Source organism: Mesoplodon mirus (genome assembly GCF_964341445.2).
Source record: "Mesoplodon mirus genome assembly, chromosome: 8".
Lineage (NCBI taxonomy): Eukaryota > Metazoa > Chordata > Mammalia > Artiodactyla > Ziphiidae > Mesoplodon > Mesoplodon mirus.
Genome location: NC_138984.1, coordinates 108,484,169 through 108,503,581, shown reverse-complemented (window position 1 = coordinate 108,503,581; position 19,413 = coordinate 108,484,169). Strand labels below are relative to the sequence as shown.

Here is a 19,413-nt window from a genome sequence, read left to right as displayed (position 1 = left end):
CATCCATACTGTTCTCCATAGTGGCTGTATCGATTTACATTCCCACCAACAGTGCAAGAAGGTTCCCTTTTCTCCACACCCTCTCCAGCGTTTATTGTTTGTACACTTTTTGAGGATGGCCATTCTGACTGGTGTGAGGGGATACCTCATTGTAGTTTTGATTTGCATTTCTCTAATGATTAATGATGTTGAGCATCCTTTAATGTGTTTGTTGGCAATCAGTATATCTTCTTTGGAGTAAAGTCTATTTAGGCCTTCTGCCCATTTTTGGATTGGGTTGTTTGTTTTTTTCATATTCAGCTGCATGAGCTGCTTGTATATTTTTGAGATTAATCCTTTGTCAGTTGCTTCATTTGAAAATATTTTCTCCCATTCTGAGGGTTGTCTTTTCGTCTTGTTTATGGTTTCCTTTGCTGTGCAAAAGCTTTTAAGTTTCATTAGGTCACATTTGTTTATTTTTGTTTTTATTTCCATTTCTCTATGAGGTGGGTCCAAAAGGATCTTGCTGTGATTTATGTCATAGAGTGTTCTGCCTATGTTTTCCTCTAAGAGTTTGATAGTGTCTGGCCTTACATTTAGCTCTTTAATCCATTTTGAGTTTATTTTTGTGTATGGTGTTAGGGAGTGTTCTAATTTCATTCTTTTACATGTAGCTGTCCAGTTTTCCCATAACCACTTATTGAAGAGGCTGACTTTTCTCCATTGTATATTCTTGCCTCCTTTATCAAAAATAAGGTACCGTATGTGCATGGATTTATTTATGGGCTTTCTGTCCTGTTCCATTGATCTATATTACTGTTTTTGTGCCAGTACCAGACTGGCTTGATTACTGTAGCTTTGTAGTATAAAGTCTGGAAGCCTGATACCTACAGCTCTGTTTTTCTTTGTCAAGATTCCTTTGGCTATTCGGGGTCTTTTGTGTTTCCATACAAATTGTGAAATTTTTTGTTCTAGTTCTCTGAAAAATGCCAGTGGTAGTTTGATAGGGATTGCATTGAATCTGTAGATTACTTTGGGTAGCATAGTCACTTTCACAATGTTGATTCTTCAAATCCAAGAACATGGTATATCTCTCCATCTGTTTGTATCATCTTTAATTTCTCTCATCAGTGTCTTATAATATTCTACATACAGATCTTTTGTCTCCTTATTAGGTTTATTCCTAGGCATTTTATTCTTTTAGTTGCAATGGTAAATGGGAGTGTATTCTTAATTTCACTTTCAGATTTTTCAACATTAGTGTATAGAAATGCAAGAGATTTCTGAGCATTAATTTTGTATTCTGCTACTTTACCAAATTCAATGATTAGCTCTAGTAGTTTTCTGATAGCACCTTTAGGATTCTCTATGTATAGTATCATGTCATCTGCAAACAGTGGCAGCTTTACTTCTTCTTTTCTGATTTGGATTCTTTTATTTCTTTTTCTTCTCTGATTGCTGTGGCTAAAACTTCCAAACCTATGTTGAATAATAGTGGTGAGAGTGGGCAGCCTTGTCTTGTTCCTGATCTTAGTGGAAATGGTTTCAGTTTTTCACCATTGAGGACGATGTTGGCTGTGGGTTTGTCATATATGGCCTTTCTTACATTGAGGTAAGTTCACTCTATGCCTACTTTCTGGAAGGTCTTTATCATAAATGGGTGTTGAATTTTGTCAAAAGCTTTCTCTGAATCTATTGAGATGATCATATGGTTTTTCACCTTCAATTTGTTAACATGGTGTATCACATTGATTGATTTGCGCATATTGAAGAATCCTTGAATTCCTGGGATAAACCCCACTTGATCATGCTGTATGATCCTTTTAATGTGCTGTTGGATTCTGTTTGCTAGTATTTTGTTGAGGATTTTTGCATCTATGTTCATCAGTGATATTGGTCTGTAGTTTTCTTTTTTTGTGACTTTTTTTTTCTGGGCTTGGTATCAGGGTGATGGTGGCCTCATAGAATGAGTTTGGGAGTGTTCTGCTCTCTGCTGTATTTTGGAAGAGTTTGAGAAGGACAGGTGTTAGCTCTTCTCTAAATGTTTGATAGAATTCGCCTGTGAAGCCATCTGGTCCTGGGCTTTTGTTTGTTGGAAGATTTTAAATCACAGTTTCAATTTCAGTGCTTGTGATTGGTCTGTTTATAGTTTCTATTTCTTCCTGGTTCAGTCTCAGATGGTTGTGCATTTCTAGGAATTTGTCCATTTCTTCCAGGTTGTCCATTTTATTGGCATAGAGTTGCTTGTAGTAATCTCTTATGATCCTTTGTATTTCTGCAGTGGCAGTTGTTACTTCCCCTGTTTCATTTCTAATTCTATTGATTTGAGTCTTCTCCCTTTTTTTCTTCATGAGTCTGGCTAATGGTTTATCAATTTTGTTTATCTTCTCAAAGAACCAGCTTTTAGTTTTATTGATCTTTGCTATCGTTTCCTTCATTTCTTTTTCATTTATGTCTGATCTGATCTTTAAGATTTCTTTCCTTCTGCTAACTTTGCGGTTTCTTTGTTCCTCTTTCTCTAATTGTTTTAGGTGTAAGTTTTGGTTGTTTATTTGAGATGTTTCTTGTTTCTTAAGGTAGGATTTTATTACTATAAACTTCCATCTTAGAACTGCTTTTGCTGCATCCCATAGGTTTTGGGTCATCGTGTTTTTGCTGTCATTTCTTTCTAGGTATTTTTTGATTTCCTCTTTGGTTTCTTCAATGATCTCTTGGTTATTAAGTAGTGTATTGTTTAGCCTCCATGTGTTTGTATTTTTAACAGATTTTTTTCCTTTAACTGATATCTAGTCTCATAGTGTTGTGGTCAGAAAAGATACTTGATACAATTTCAATTTTCTTAAATTTATCAAGGCTTGATTTGTGACCCAAGATATTATGTGTCCTGGAAAATGTTCTATGAGCACTTCAGAGGAATGTGTATTCTGTTGTTTTTGGATGGAATGTCCTATAAATATCAATTAAGGCCATCTTGTTTAATGTATCATTAAAACTTGTGTTTCCTTATTTATTTTCATTTCAGATGATCTGTCCATTGGTGCAAGTGGGGTGTTAACATCCCCTACTATGATTGTGTTACTGTCGATTTCCCCTTTTATGGCTGTTAGTATTTGCCTTATGTATTGATGTGCTTCTATGTTGGGTGCATAAATATTTACAATTGTTATATCTTCTTCTTGGATTGATCCCTTGATCATTATGTAGTGTCTTTCTTTGTCTCTTGTAATAGTCTTTGTTTTAAAATCTATTTTGTCTGATATGAGAATTCCTACTCCAGCTTTCTTGATTTCCACCTGCTTGGAATATCTTTTTCCATCCCCTCACTTTCAGTCTGTATGTGTCCCTAGGTCTGAAGTGGGTCTGTTGTAGACAGCATATTCATGGGTCTTGTTTTTGTATCTATTCAGCCAGTCTGTGTCTTTTGGTTGGAGCATTTAATATATTTACATTTAAGGTAATTATCGATATGTATGTTCCTATTCCCATTTTCTTAATTGTTTTGGCTTTGTTATTGTAGGTCTTTTCCTTCTCTTGTGTTTCCTGCCTAGAGAAGTTCCTTTAGCATTTGTTGTAAAGCTGGTTTGGTGGTGCTGAAATTCTCTTAGCTGTTGCTTGTCTGTAAAGTTTTTAATTTCTCCGTCAAATCTGAATGAGATCCTTGCTGGTTAGAGTAATCTTTGTTTTAGGTTTTTCCCTTTCATCACTTTAAATATGTCCTGCCACTCCCTTCTGGCTTGCAGAGTTTCTGCTGAGAGATCTGTTGTTAACCTTATGGGGATTCCTTTGTATGTTATTTGTTGTTTTTCCCTTGCTGCTTTTAATATTTGTTCTTTGTGTTTAATTTTTGATAGTTTGATTAATATGTGTCTTGGTGTGTTTCTCCTTGGATTTTTCCTATATGGGACTCTCTGTGCTTCCAGGTCTTGGTTAGCTATTTCCTTACCCATATTAGGGAAGTTTTCAACTATAATCTCTTCAACTATTTTGTCAGTCCCTTTCTTTTTCTCTTCTTCTTCTGGGACTCCTATAATTCGAATGTTGGTGCATTTAATATTGTCCCAGAGGTCTCTGAGACTGTCCTCAGTTCTCTTCATTCTTTTTTCTTTATTCTGCTCTGCAGTAGTTATTTCCACTGTTTTATCTTCCAGGTCATTTATCCGTTCTTATGCCTCAGTTATTCTGCTATTGATCCCTTGTAGAGAATTTTTAATTTCATTTATTGTGTTGTTCATGATTCTTTGTTTGCTCATTAGTTCTTCTAGGTCCTTGTTAAACGTTTCTTGTATTTTCTCCATTCTATTTCCAAGATTTTGGATCATCTTTACTATCATTATCCTGAATTCTTTTTCAGGTAGACTGCCTATTTCCTCTTCATTTGTTAGGTCTGGTGGGTTTTTACCTTGCTCCTTCATCTGCTGCTCCTTCATCTGTCTTCTCATTTTGCTTAACTTACTGTGTTTGGGGTCCCCTTTTCACAGGCTGCAGGTTCATAGTTCCTGTTGTTTTTGGTGTCTGCCCCCAGTGTCTATGTTCTGTTCAGTGGGTTTGTTTGGTTCCCCTTCCTGGTGGAGGGGACTAGTTCCTGTGTTCCAGTGGATGAGGCTGACTCTTGTCTTTCTGGTGGGCAGGTCCATGTCTGGTGGTGTGTTCTGGGCCTTCTGTGAACTTATTATTATTTTAGGCAGCCTCTCTGCCAATGGGTGGGGTTTTGTTCCTGTCTTGCTAGTTGTTTGGCATAGGGTGTCCAGCACTGTAGCTTGCTGGTCTTTAAGTGGAGCTGGGTCTTGGCATTGAGATGGAGATCTCTGGGAGATTTTCGCCGTTTGATATTACGTGGAGCTGGGAGGTCTCTGGTGGGCCAATGTAATGATCTTGGCTCTGCCACCTCAGAGGCACAGCCCTGACGCCTGGCTGGAGCACCAAGAGCCTTTAATCCACATGGCTCAGAATAAAGGGGAGAGAGAGAGAGAGAGAGAGAGAGAGAGAAAGGAAGGAAGGAAGGAAGGGAGGGAGGAAAAGATAAAGTCTAATAAAATAAAAAACAAAAAATAATGATTAAAAATATTTTTTACATAATTTAAAAAGAAAGAAAGAAAGAAAGAAAGAAAGAAGGGAATAACCAAACGAAAAAAATCCATCAATGATAACAAGAGCTGAAAACTATACTGAAAAAAAAAAAACCAAAAACGGACAGACAGAACCATAGGACAAATGGTAAAAGCAAAGTCATACAGAGAAAATCACACAAAGCAGCATACACATACACACTAACAAAAAGTTAAGAGAGAAAAAAAAAAAAATATATATATATATCATTGCTCCCAATGATATATATATATCATTGCTCCCAAAGTCCACTGCCTCAATTTGGGATGATTCGTTCTCTATTCAGGTATTCCACAGATGCAGGTACATCAAGTTCATTGTGGAGATCTAATCCGCTGCTCCTGAGGCTGCTGGGAGAGATTTCCCTTTCTCTTCTTCGTTCGCACAGCTCCTGAGGTTCAGCTTTGGGTTTGGCCCCGCCTATGCTTATAGGTCGCCTGAGGGCGTCTGTTCTTCGCTCAGACAGGATGGGATTAATGGAGCCGCTGATTCGGGGGCTTTGTCTCACTCAGGCCGGGGGGGAGGGAGGGGCACGGAGGCGGGGCGAGCCTGCGGAGGCAGAGGCCAGTGTGATATTGCAGCAGCCTGAGGCGTGCCGTGCGTTCTCCCGGAGAAGTTGTCCCTGAGTCACGGAACCCTGGCAGTGGCGGGCTGCACAGGCTCCTGGGAGGGGAGGTGTGGAGGGTGACCTGTGCTCGCACACAGGCTTCTTGGTGGTGGCAGCAGCGGCCTTAGTGTCTCATGCCTGTGTCGGGGGTCCGTGTTGATAGCCGCGGCTCGCGCCCGTCTCTGGAGCTCCCTTAAGCAGTGCTCTTAATCCCCTCTCCTTGTGCACCAGGAAACAAAGAGGGAAGAAAATGTCTCGTGCCTTTTCGGCAGCTCCAGACTTTTCCCCGGACTCCCTCCCGGCCAGCTGTGGTGCACTGACCCCTTTCAAGCTGTGTTCATGCCGCCAACCCCAGTCCTCTCCCTGCGCTCCGACCGATGCCCGAGCCTCAGCTCCCAGCCCCCACCCGTCCCGGCGGGTGAGCAGACAAGCCTCTTGGACTGGTGAGTGCTGGGCGGCACCGACGCTCTGTGCGGGAATCTCTCCGCTCTGCCCTCTGCACCCCTGTGGCTGCGCTCTCCTCCGCGGCTCCGAAGCTTCCCCCCTCTGCCACCTGCAGTCTCTGCCCACGAAGGGGCTTCCTAATGTGTGGAAACCTTTCCTCCTTCACGGCTCCCTCCCACTGGCGCAGGTCCCGTCTCTATTCTTTGTCTCTGTTTTTCCTTTTTTCTTTTGCCCTACCGAGGTACGTGGGGATTTTCTTGCCTTTTGGGAGGTCTGAGGTCTTCTGCCAGCGTTCAGTAGGTGTTCTGTAGGAGCAGTTCCACGTGTAGATGTATTTCTGATGTATCTGTGGGGAGGAAAGTGATCTCTGCGTCTTACTCTTCCGCCATCTTGAAGCTCCTCCAGTGTAAGAGTGATTTCGAAACAAATATTTATCCATGAGCAGTGATATCACAAAATTGTTAATAATTCTCTTTAAATATACAGGGAAAACGTAATTTTTTTTCTTTTAACTGATTTGGTCATCCTTTTGAGTCATTACCTCTGTGCAGTGGGAAAACATACTTTATTTTGGTCTATTTGTGTCTAATCTTCTGCATTAACCTATAATGCACTAGATTCAGCTACCCTTTAGGTAATGCTGTCTCCCATGGTTAAACATGCTCAGTCTCATGGCTAGCCTCCATCTGTTGATTCTCACCATAAAATGGCATCTGGGGAAGAGTTGATTTCCTATCCTCATGCTGCTAAGATAATATTCACGCATTGTAATGCCCTCTGGCATCTCTGGACTCAAACGTTTTTATCCTATTTCCCTGTGGTTGCTGCTCTCTCTGTTGATCTTAATGGCTGAGTTCCTCAACTGGTAGAGCCCAGATTGGCCTCATGCATTTAACGTTGTCCCAGAGTTCTCTTAGGCTTTTTTCATTTCTTTTCATTCTTTTTTCTTTATTCTGTTCCACAGCAGTGATTTCCAGTATCCTGTCTTCCAGGTCATTTATCCGTTCTTCTACCTGTTATTCTGCTATTGATTCCATCTAGTGTATTTTTCATTTCCGTTATTGTACTGTTCATCTCTGTTTATTTGTTCTTTAGGTCTTCTAGGTCTTTGTTAAACGTATCTTGCATCTTCTCAATCTTTGCCTCCATTCTTTTTCCGAGGTCCTGGATCATCTTCACTATCATTATTCTGAATTCTTTTTCTGGAATGTTGCCTACCTCCACTTCTTTTAGTTGTTTTTCTGGGGTTTTATCTTGCTCTTTCACCTGGTACATATTCCTCTGACTTTTCATTTTGTCTATCTTTCTGTGAATGTGGTTTTCATTCCACAGGCTGCAGGATTGTAGTTCTTTTTTCTGCTGCCTGTTCTCTGGTGGATGAGGCTATGTAAAAGGCTTGTGCAAGCTTCCTGATGTGAGGGACTGGTGGTGGGTAGAGCTGGGTGTTGCTCTGCTGGGCAGAGCTCAGTAAAACTTTAATGTGTTTGTCTCCTGGGTGAGGCTGAGTTCCCTCCCTACTGGTTGTTTGGCATGAGGCTACCCAGCACTGGAGCCTACAGGCTCTTTGCTGGGGCTAATGGTGGACTCAGGAGGGCTCATGCCAAGGAGTACTTCCCAGAATTTCTGCTGCCAGTTTCCTTGTCCCCACGGTGAGCCACAGCTGCCCCCCACCTCTGCAGGAGACCCTTCAACACCAGCAGGTATGTCTGGTTCAGTCTTCTATGGGGTCACTGCTCCTTCCCCTGGGTCCTGATGTGCACACTACTTTGTGTGTGCCCTCCAAGCATGGAGTCTCTGTTTCCCCCTGTCCTGTCCAAGTCCTGCAATCAAATCCCACTAGCCTTCAAAGTCTGATTCTCTGGTAACTCCTTCTCCCGTTGCTGGACCCCCAGGTTGGGAAGCCTTACATAGGGCTCAGAACCTTCACTCCAGTGGGTGGACTTCTGCGGTATACTTGTTCTTCAGTTTGTGAGTCACCCACGCAGCGGTTTGGGATTTGATTTTATTGTGATTGCTCCCCTCCTACCATCTCATTGTAGCGTCTCCTTTGTCTTTGAATGTGGGGTATCTTTTTTGGTGAGTTCCAGTGTCTTCCTGTCAGTGATTGTTCAGCAGTTAGTTGTGATTCTGCTGCTCTCACAAGAGGGAGTGCACGTCCCTCTACCGAGACTAGATTCTGATACTCACTACTCTTCTGGGATTTATTGAACTGGACTGCCTGCATTTTAATGTGGCAAACTGAAGAACACAAGATATTTTTAATGCAATTTTAAAAATGATTATTGAATAATGATACTTGAGTGTTTACTTTTGACTTCTGTAGTAAGTGTCATTATGTAGAACAGTTTGTACCCAGGCAGAACCTTGTGAAGCAAAGATTGTAACCCTTAGCAATCAGGAGAGCTTATAAACGTAAACTGAGACAGCAGAATCAGGGCCTTATCTGAATGCTGTGTTCCAGTTCTGCTCAGTGGATGTTGGAAGAATTTAAAGGAAGAGGAGAATCAAGAAAATTATGTAAAGAAAACAGAAATATAAATTTATTTTGTTTTAAATTAGAAGGGTGTAAGGAAAGACTAAATCTATTTTCAAATTAAAATTATTCTAAAGTAAGTATTTTTTTTTTAAGAGCAATGTCCAGGAGTTTTTTTTTATTGTTTGACTAACAGAACAAAACCAGGCAGAGAAGTCCACAAGGATATGGTGGTCATACTTCATTGCTGCTTGCCATTTGGTCCTTCATCTTCCTAGCACTTATTGTGTTTCCTTTGAAAGATTTTAGACATTTATTTAATCACAAATGCAATCCAAGTATGAATAAATTAATGTATTATCTTTTAGGAAACCCCACCCCCATGTTCCTTTAAATAGAAGAAGATGCTAAATGTCTCTTCATAGTCTGTTTGGCCATAGTTGTCCCACCTATCATTTGAAAAACAGTTTGAAATCCTTTCCTCATTCCATTAAAGAATTCCTGGGAAAGAAATCCTATTGTATTGTCCATAGTCTCCAAGCGGTGAGGATGGTAACTGGGCTGAAGGCCACTGCAAGGGGTCTTCAGCAAATGGAGGATAATTGGGAAATTGGGCAGAGGCAAATCTTGCCTAGGAGACACCAGCTCCTTCAATTAAAGCCCAGAGAATGCCACCCATCGCAGCTGACCCAACCACAGCCACTAGTCTGTTTCTTGCTGCCAGTATGGCTCCTGTTAAGGCACTGCTCATGATGGAGTTCCAGGGATCTTCTTTCCCTCTGACTTGAACCATACTGCAGTCAGTCATGGAAAACAGACCTTCCCCAAACAGCAAAGCTACCTCTCAACTGCAGAGCCCTGGTTTTAATAGCTGTCAAACTCCTTCCTAGTCTGTGGTTTACTCCCACTGGAGAACTGCAAAAACCTTTGATTACCATCACCTATGGTTCTCATCTTAAAGGCCCTACCACAGTCATCCACAATTCGCACGCATACTCTTGTACCTTGACTCCATGGTCAAAATAAATTTTCAAATTCAGTTTAATCTAGGGGCATTGTTGATTAAATTTTAGATGACAATTTGTTATCTGACTGAGATGAAGAAACCACATGACAGATTTACTGGTTGCTGTTTTGTACTTTGTGATTTTAGCCCATAGTCAATTTTAAAGGTGTGCTAGTTAGAAGGTGCTGCCTCTCTACTACTCTGACTAAAACCTTTTTGACTTTAATTTTATCTCTGTTCAAAGAATTAACATAATTAACATCCTTTCAAAAGTTCTACAATCATATTGAGATTACTTTTAAAGAGAAGTTAGCTCTAGGTTTTACTTAAAAGACAGATTCTTAATCTTTTAGATATCAGTTAAGGTCTGTACATTTTATTGCATTTTATATGCATTGGATAAATTCAATTTTAAAATGTGACAAATCTTGTTTGAAAGGAAAGAACCCTCACTGAACAGAATTGTTGCACCCTAGTGTGTACTTTAATTTGGAATTTTCAGAATATGAATTTGTTTAGCATTGCAACAAACAAACAGAATCCTTATCTATACAAGTCCCCCATCCTAAAGAAGAACTTTGAATTGGGTATCTATGCACAAACAAAAAGAGAGGATTTTCCTGTTAGCCCTTTGATACAATGTGGTTATTAGCTGCTTGATTTTGTTTTATTAAATTTTTAAATTTTTCGGCCACACTGTGCAGTTAGCAGGATCTTAATTCCCCAACCAGGGATTGAAACCATGCCCTCAGCAGTGAAAGCCCAGAGTCTTAACCACTGGACTGCCAGACAATTCCCTTAGCTGCTTGATTTTAAAACTTTATAGAAGAATGTGTTTGGGGGCAGACGTGTTGGTAAATCTGTTTCTGTTGCCAAGAATACAAGAGGACAACCCAGCCTTTCATCATGGTGAACCTCATTTATCATCCTGTCACTGCACCATCTTTTTCCAGTTTCATCCTGGACCAGGATTTCATGGCACAGAAAGAAACCTGGGCATCAAACCATAGCATATGAACAAATGGATGGCCCAAATATTTGAGAGCATAAACATGCCTCTCTCACTGGGCACCAGTTGAGAGGGTTGAAGCCCAGTCATTGTAATTGCAGTTCAGAGTAGAAGAAGAAACTGTGTCCAGATGAGAAACGATTTGAATGTTTGTGTGGGTTTGGATTTTAATAGCTCTGTCACGTTCCATCACTGTTTGCTTGAGCATTTCCCCGATATGCTCTCCCAACACTGAGGCCATTTCTGCTTCTTTCTTGATATCACTCATTGTTTTCAAAATGTGGTTTTCCATGCTCTCTTCTCCAAATAATCTCAGTTAGGTTTGAAATTTAATAAATGGTCAGTAAAAATTTAGCCCCCTAGGAGCTTAAGTCCTGAAATAATATTAGAGATGATTTAGTGTAATATTTACTCACTGTAACATTTTTCTTTCCTTTTTAGTTCTCACTCATCTGAAGATGCATCTCAGTCTTAGCTAAAATTTTATTCTTTGCAAAATTAATACTGATATTAAAGTCATCAGTGTCATTAATTTCTAAACCTCAAGGACGCTAAGTACCTTTTTTTTACATAAAGAAAAGACATACATGGCAGGAGTTTGTAGTGTTGAGCCATGAACGAGTGATAAATATAGTCTGTTAATGAGACTGTACAGGACAACACTACTGTCATGAGAGACAGAGTGTGCCTTACATAAGGGCAAAACTGCTGGTCTTCCAGTGACACATTCAACACTGTGATGGGGTGTGACAAAGAGGTGAACATGGCAAATTTTGAGACATATGCTAATAACACACTACCGAGAGATATTTAGGGTGGGTACCTACTGTGATATCATCAACTAGAAATGTGCACTTTGGTACTGTCGTAGAATGTTGGCATAGCCCTGCTGTTTGTATCTAGCTGTTTAAGACATTGAGGATGAAGCAGTGAATCTTACTAAGGGAGAAAACAAAGTGATGCAATCAAAACTAAAATTATTTCAGATACTATTGCTGGTTGCTAATTGTTATAGGTTACCCTATCACAAATTTAGTATATAGTATATATACATATATTTGTTCATTTCACTTTTGATAATGTTACCTTATTCAACATATTTAAAATTTAATCCACAATAATTCCTTCCAGAAGAGTCTCCTTTCTTATTATTTTAATGCCCTTATGATATATCATTTTAACTACAATAAAATTAATTAAACAAGGAGTCTATTAGACTGAGGTGGCTGTAATGCCTCGGCAGCCTACTAAGCAAACCAAAACATAAGGCAGAATCAATGCACCAGAATCCAAAAAAAAAAAAAAAACCCAAAAGAACAACCGATCACAAGTAGCCCGCTTTTCCATATAGGACAACTGCTTAAGTATAGCCAATCGAATAATGTATTTGTTTTTCTTCTGCGACTTCTCTATGAAAACCGTTTCCCTAGCTTCTGTCATCAGGGAGCTCCTAACCATTTTTGGTTTGGTGCTGTCCAATTTGAATCGGCTTGCATAAATAAACCTTTAAAAAATTTTATGTGCCTCAGTTTAACTTTTAACACTACCTATACCTCTAATACAAAAGGAACCTTTTCCTGAGAGCTTTCAACTTTTTCTCTTTCACCTGGGAGGTAGATCTCTCTGACTCTGTTTTGTCCTTATAAGTTATAAAGAACCTGTGAGTGTTGGTGTCTATCCATTACCGTAATAGAATCTGAGCATTAATATTTATTTTGGTGAACATGCCCAATTTACAAAATCCAAAATTTATTTTCATAACCTAGCTTATAGTGGGTGTATTAAATGAGTACAAGTTTTAGAGGCTTGTTGGCTTAATAGGCTCAATTAGTAGAAAAGGATAACTGGATAGCTATCAAAAGCGTCCTGCCTTAAGGGTTAGAATGGGGAAGTAATATGCCTTACTACTCAGAAATTCTTTTATTAATATCTTAGTAATCTCCTTCATGACATCACTTATTCCCATTTCATTTCTTCTCTTTGTGTATCTCCTTTGACTCTCCTAAAACAATATGGTTAATTTGATAGAGGGGATTCCTAATTTCATAAATTCTTTAAAATAGTATTGGGCAGTGTAGTGACCTGGCTTTTCTCACCTCTTCAGTCTCTCTTCCCACCATTGCTTCGAAGAAGTTTGCAATCCTACACGTTGAAAACCACTTTCAGTTCCTGGAATAGACCTTGGTTCTTTCAAGTTTTATGACTTTATTTATATTGTCCCTAGTCTTGGAAATACTCGTATCCTCCTATTACAGTGGGATAGCTTTCTCACATTCTTTGAAGGTTTATTATTATTTTTTATATTTTTTATTATATTTTTTACATTATTATTTTTTTTTTCTTTTTGGAATTCTCTGAGTTTACTTCTTCTGGCTTGAGATAGGTACTCTTTCTATGTGCCTACTTAATGCTTACATATTTAATAATAGTCTCCTTTTAGATGTTTTGATTCACTTACTATCCCAACAACCCTACTGAGTAAACAACTATAATTGTTATCAGCCTCTTCTTATACATGAGGAAACTGAAGCAAAAAACAAACAAACAAACTAGTACTTGCCTAAGGTCTTACAGCTAGTAAGTGATAGAATGAGTTTTTAAGACAAAAGGTCTAGTAGCATCAGTATACAAACCAATGCTGTCCAATAGAAATCTGAGTTACAAATGTGATGTAATTCATAAATTTTCGAAAGAATACATTGAAAAAGTAAAAGGAAACTGGTGAAATTAATTGTGTTAATACATTTTCTTTAATACAATATATCCCAAATAACATTTCAAGCATAATCAGTACAGTATTAAAAATTCGTTTTAAAAATGAGGTATTTTGTATATTTTATATGAGGTCTTCAAAATGCAGTGTGTATTTTATACTTACAGGATATCTCAATTTGGGCTAGTGTTTTAAAGTACATGTGGCTGATTTCTACCTTTAGTTGATAACACAAGTCTTTACTCTTAATCACAGTACTGTACTCCTCTTTGTATGGAAATAGTTTTATTTGCCTGTATCCCCCATTGAACTCTGAACTCCTTAATGAGTGAGGATGTTTTGTATCTCTAGCACATAGAATAGGTATTTCCTGATACATAGTACAAACTTAATGAATATTTATTGAATTTTGTTGCTGAAGTACATTGTTAAGTTGAAATTTCAAGAGATTCAAAATAAACGACCAAATGCATACATTTGCCACTTTTGAGCAGATCATGAGAGAAAATTGAGACGACATCCAGGAAGACAGTTGTATCTTTCAGGACAACAGGATATACATAAGGTTCCATTTTAAGAATGTATGTAAGTGCTGAATTTCACTAAAATCACATTATAAAATAATAAATGAAAACATGGTCTAAAAGTGTCCCAATTTTTTTATTATTATAGAATACTGTGTTTTGTTACATCTGTTTAGTGAAAAAGGGGGTCAGAATTAACATTGTATCATCATGTTTGGTAAAATCTTGAGTGGACTCATGCCTCATGCATTGTAGATACCTAATAAATACTTTCTAATCTGATTTTTTTGAGCCGGGATAATAACCTCAACTCCTACAGGTATTTATTTATTTATTTTGAAATCCGATCCAACTTGCCATCAGTTTGGACAAGCTGGGACAATTTCTCAAAATGAACTCCACTATCATCAAATTGTTCTCCCCAAATGAAAGAAGGTTCCTTTGATGCTAGTCAAAGAGTGAGGGCTCCTTGACTCAGAACCGGATGCAAGCTTAATACCAGCCTTCCATTTCAGTTCAATTACATTCTTGGCAGCCTATGAGGCTCATGGGGTAAAACTTTTTATAACAATTATCAATATCAGCCAATTTTTCAGAATGGGCAAGAATAAACTTCAACAGCTCCAGGATGAGTTTTCAGTCTTCCAAAGGTTCTCTCTGGCTAACTGCCATGGAGAATATTGTAGGAGCATAAAGAGTGCAGTTTTATGCAACACTCTAGAAATCAGTTAACTTTATGTTCACTTAGATTGCGAAGATTTTAGCAAGCTGAATTAACTATTTAATGCTGTTTTAGGGTACTGTTTCTTTTTGTGAGATATGGTAAATGGTCATTTTCTTGTGTATTTTATATACAGGACTGCAGCTGTGTGTGTGTGTGTGTGTCTGTGTGTGTATGTGTCTGTGTGTGTGTGTGTATGAATATTATCTAGCAATGTTTAGAGGTTGGCCTATCATTGACTCTGTTATAAAACTATCATGGATGAAAGAGAGAGAGCATCCTACAGATGGACTACAGGCTCAGTAAGAACCCGGAACTTTTGGATGTGTTTATTGGGGTTGAAATTTTTGTTAGGAGTAGAATTGATATTCAGGGTGATTTGAAATGATATTAAGTTCTTGAACCCAGGAATGGCTAAATCCTGTCATTATCCAGCATTCTTTATATTTTCTAACATCAGGTACATCATTATACAAGGAACTATTAATTATAAAATCACACGATTATTCACTGAATGTCCATAACCACAAAAGTGAAATTCTTTCTTCAATTATAATAGGGCATTTAGATTTCTTTCAAAGTTTAAGTGAAAACTTTCCTTTCCTTAAAAATCTAAATTTTAACACCATGCTGCTCTAAAAACTAAAACAAGTATTTTATATAAAAGAGAATAGGGTGAGAAGCCATAAGTATCCTCTTGCCTCTCAGCCAGGCTTTAATGTGTTCAACCCATGGAGGCAGGAATTTTAAAAAGGCACCAGAGACCACATGGAATTCCATGGAATTTCTTCTTAGGAAATTCAACCACAGAGATTCTGGAAGCATAAGAAACAACAATACCTCAACCATGACCTTTGAACATAGTGACCCCTCACATTAGTAATTGTTTAATTTGGTTTATACAAATATAGTTATTAAATATGGGGTGTCTTCAAGGAGCTAACACACCTCTTTCAATAAATACAAATTATAGTTTACAATATGCCCCAAGAGTAGCACACCATCATTTTTATAAAATGTTAATATATCCCCCCATTACTAGAAAAAAAGAAAAAATATGGTGGAAATAATCACAATTTAGGTTTTGTGAAATATTTCATCATAGTAAAATATCTGAATATCACTACAGTAAATGTAAACAGTCAAATATGTTTAGCTTTGTTTAACAATCTCATAACTTTTTGCTGATGGATCAGTTTTACTGAAATTTGTGTTAGAGTCTTTGAAGCATATTTTGAAATACAGCATATCTTTTAATCTTTCTGTGAATTGGTTTCATTTACTAACATTTGGAGTAGATCTCTTATTCTGAGGGAATCTGATGGGAATTCTGATGAGTGTTTGAAAAGTGGTAATTGTGGCACTTTCGGAAATTCTGGGAGAGGGCCAACCTGAGGGCCACTGGTGCTTTTCCCAGCCAGCAAGGAGGCTTAAGCAAGAAAGCTTTCTAACACTGTGCCAGGAGTTGAACTAGGGCCCTCAATAAAAGGGAATTGGATTTATCTGTAGATAAATATAACATTTCTTTGTTCTTTTCTATTTAAAAGATATACATTGTGATATATACCTCTAAAAAAACTCTATCAATCCTACGGAGAATGGGGTCCAGAGAACTCCTTCCACCTCCAGTTTGTTAATACTACATTAAAATGTGTATTACTTTTAAGAAATTTAAACATCATGGTTAAAATACAAATATTAAACTTATAAACAATCAAAAATTATGCAAAAGAAATACAAACACTATGAAATTCTACTTCTGCAAAATCTTGGGTAACAATCTGAAGGTGGAAATCTTGATGATATACAACATTAATGAAGTTTCAGAATCTATTTCTGCTACTGCAAAGAAATGTCATCATCAACAGTACAGAAATAAAAATTTAATAATTCGATGCATGTTGCATAAAGGAATATTTTGCAGCCATTAAAAAATTGTAAAATAATATGAAAGAATCTAGCATAACCTTTTCTATCATTAGGGTTAAAATTGGTGTACAAAAGTTCATCCAGTCTGATTTAAAATGCTTAATATAAAAAGATAAAGCTAATTGTATTATCTTTGTCAGGGTTTTCTAGAGATACAAGACCAATTTTCTTCCTATCTATCTATCTATCTATCATCTGTCTGTCTGTCTATCTATGTATCTATCTAGAGGGAGAAGGAGAGAGAGGGAGGGAGGGAAGGAGGGGGAGGGAGAGAGAAAGAGAGAGAGGGAGGTTAATTTATTATAGAAATTGGATCATACAGTGATGGAAGTCAAGAAGGCCCACAGTCTTTCATCTGCAAGCTGGAGAACCAGGAAAACTAATGGGTTTCATTCAGTCTGAGTCCAAAGTGCCACAGGACCACTGATGTCTGAAGGTAGGAAAAGAGTTGCCCCAACTTAAGCAAAAAGAGCAAATTCACTCTTCTCTTGCCTTTTTGTTCTATTCAGACCCTCATTTGAATGTATACTACCCACCTACATTGGTGAGCTTCTTTACTCGGTCTTTCTCAAATGCTAATCTCTTCCGGAAACATCCTCACAGACACACCAAGAAAAAATGTTCTACCACCTATTTGGGAATCCCTTTGCCCAGTCAAGGTGACACATAAAGCAAACTATCACAAGAACTCATAGAATTTTAATTTCTTTTTTAATATTTTCATTAATTTCTAAAGTAAGTTGTGTTACCATTTAAGTCATAAATACAGGGGAAGGCTTCTTCAAAGATGGGTCTAGGTAGGACTTTATCTCCCTAACTAGACAACAACTGTACTGGCAGAATCTGTCTGATATAACTCTTTTGAAACTCTGGAGTCTGTTGAAGGTTTGTAACTTCCAAGGGGAGGGTTTGGATAGCAAATTGCAGATAACAGTCAATTTCAACTCTTTGCACAGTACAAGTTACCCCTCCTTCACACTTCAACCTGGGAAAAGAGGCAGTGCACATGTTACAGGAGAAGCTTGCAGGAGCCAGAGTGGACAAAAAGCACCCTATCTTCCTTTGGAGATCAGTGTTCTATTTGCTGATTGTTGCTTCTGATCACAGAGGTGCAGAGAAAGAGGTGGTGGTGATTGTTGTTATACCTACCCTACTGTTGTAAGTAAGGTCCTCTCCTTTTGGCTGAAGTGACTTCTAGTGATATTTAAAGGGCCAGCACCTTCCACCCCTGCCCCCTCCCTCTTTTTATTCTTTTTCTCCTTTCGGGAGCCAGACATTGAAGACTGATACATTTAAAATCAACTGCATATATATAGAGCAATTAGGAAGTCACTACACATGCCTAGGGAAAAGCACAGGATCTAAAAAGACCTGAAAAACCCATAAGCTTACACCTCAGTGATCTTCAGCACAGAAACAGCCTATAACAATAAAAAACAAAAAATTAAAAATAAAAAAACGGAAAACCCTGAGGAAGGAGGAGAATCTGGTTTCCAGAGTTACCACACTACTACATTTAAGTGAACAATTTTCAACAAAAACTAAAAAGGCTTAAAGAGTATAGCCTATTCAAAGAGAAAAAAAGTAAATTTGTTAGGTCACAAATTAAGTCTCAGTGGATTTTAAAATGTAGATATCATACAAAGTATCTTCTCTGATCACAATGGGATAAAGTTAAAAATCAATAACAGAGGAAACACTGGAAAATTCACAAATTTGTGGAAATGAGACAACACACTGTTTAAAAGTTAATGGATCAAGGCAGAAGTCACAAGGGAAAGTAAAATATACTTTGATATAAATGAAAATGAGAACACAGCATGCCTCTAAATATATTGGATGCAGTGAAAGCAGTGCTAGGGGAGAAGTTTATAAATATCAGCAGTTACATTAAGAAAAAAAGAAAGCTTTCAGATCAACAACCTAATTTTATAACTTAATGAACTAGAAAAAGAAGAAAAATCTAAACCCAAAGCTAGAAGAAGGAAGGAAATCATAAAAGAGCAGAGAAAAACAAAATAAATAATAGAAAAAAAGTAGAAAAAACCCCAGTGAAACCAAAAGTTTATTCTTCAAAAAGATCAAAAAAATGGACAAAGTTTTAGGGATTTCCCTGGAGGTCCAGCAGTTAAGACTTTGTGCTTCCACTGCAGGGGGCACGGGTTCAATCCCTGGTTGGGGAAACAAGATCCCTCATGCCACAAGGCGCAGCCAGAAAAAAAAAAAAAAGAACAAACCTTTAAATAGATGGACTATTTAGAAAGAAATAGAGAGAAAGAGAAAATATTCAAATCACTAAAATCAAAATGAAAGTGGGGACATTACTAGTGGTTCTACAGAAATAAGAAAGGATCTAAGAGAGTACTATGAACTAGTGTACATCAACAAATTGGATAACCTAGATGAAATGTACAAATTCATAGAAACACAAAACCTACCATTAATAAATGATGAAAAAATTAAAAATCTAAATAGAGCTATAACTAGTAAGAAGATTGAACCAGTAATCAAAAATCTCCAAACAAAGAAAAGTCCTAGATCTAAATGCTTCAATGGTCAATTCTACCAAACTTTAAAGAAGAAATAGCATGAATCCTTAAAGAAAATATGAATAAATGGAAAGATATACCATATTTATGGATTGGAAGACTTATTAAGATGTAAGTACTACTCAAAGTGATCTACAGATTCAATGAAATCCTTACTAAAATCCCAGCAATGTTTTTTTCAGAAGAGAAAAAAACCATCCTAAATTTCATATGGAATCAAAAGGGACCATGAATAGCCAAAAGAGTCCAGGACAAAGGAACAAATTTGGAGGACTCAAATTTCCTGATTTCAAAACTTACTACAAAGCTACAGTAATCCAAACAGTGTAGTACTGGCATAAAGAAAGACATAT

At 37.7% G+C, this 19,413-nt stretch overlaps 1 protein-coding gene and 1 pseudogene across 6 annotated transcripts in view; one reads left to right on the top strand and one right to left on the bottom strand.

Moving 5' to 3' along the window:
• The window catches only part of DPP10 (dipeptidyl peptidase like 10), a gene marked incomplete at both ends in the record, with an annotated part of 1,314,496 nt that overhangs the window by 949,406 nt on the left and 345,677 nt on the right, over nucleotides 1-19,413 (top strand). The window lies entirely within an intron of this gene.
• On the bottom strand, nucleotides 9,100-9,402 carry LOC309809851 (mitochondrial import inner membrane translocase subunit Tim17-A-like; annotated as a pseudogene). Its single transcript has one exon. The product of its transcript is annotated as a mitochondrial import inner membrane translocase subunit Tim17-A-like (transcript).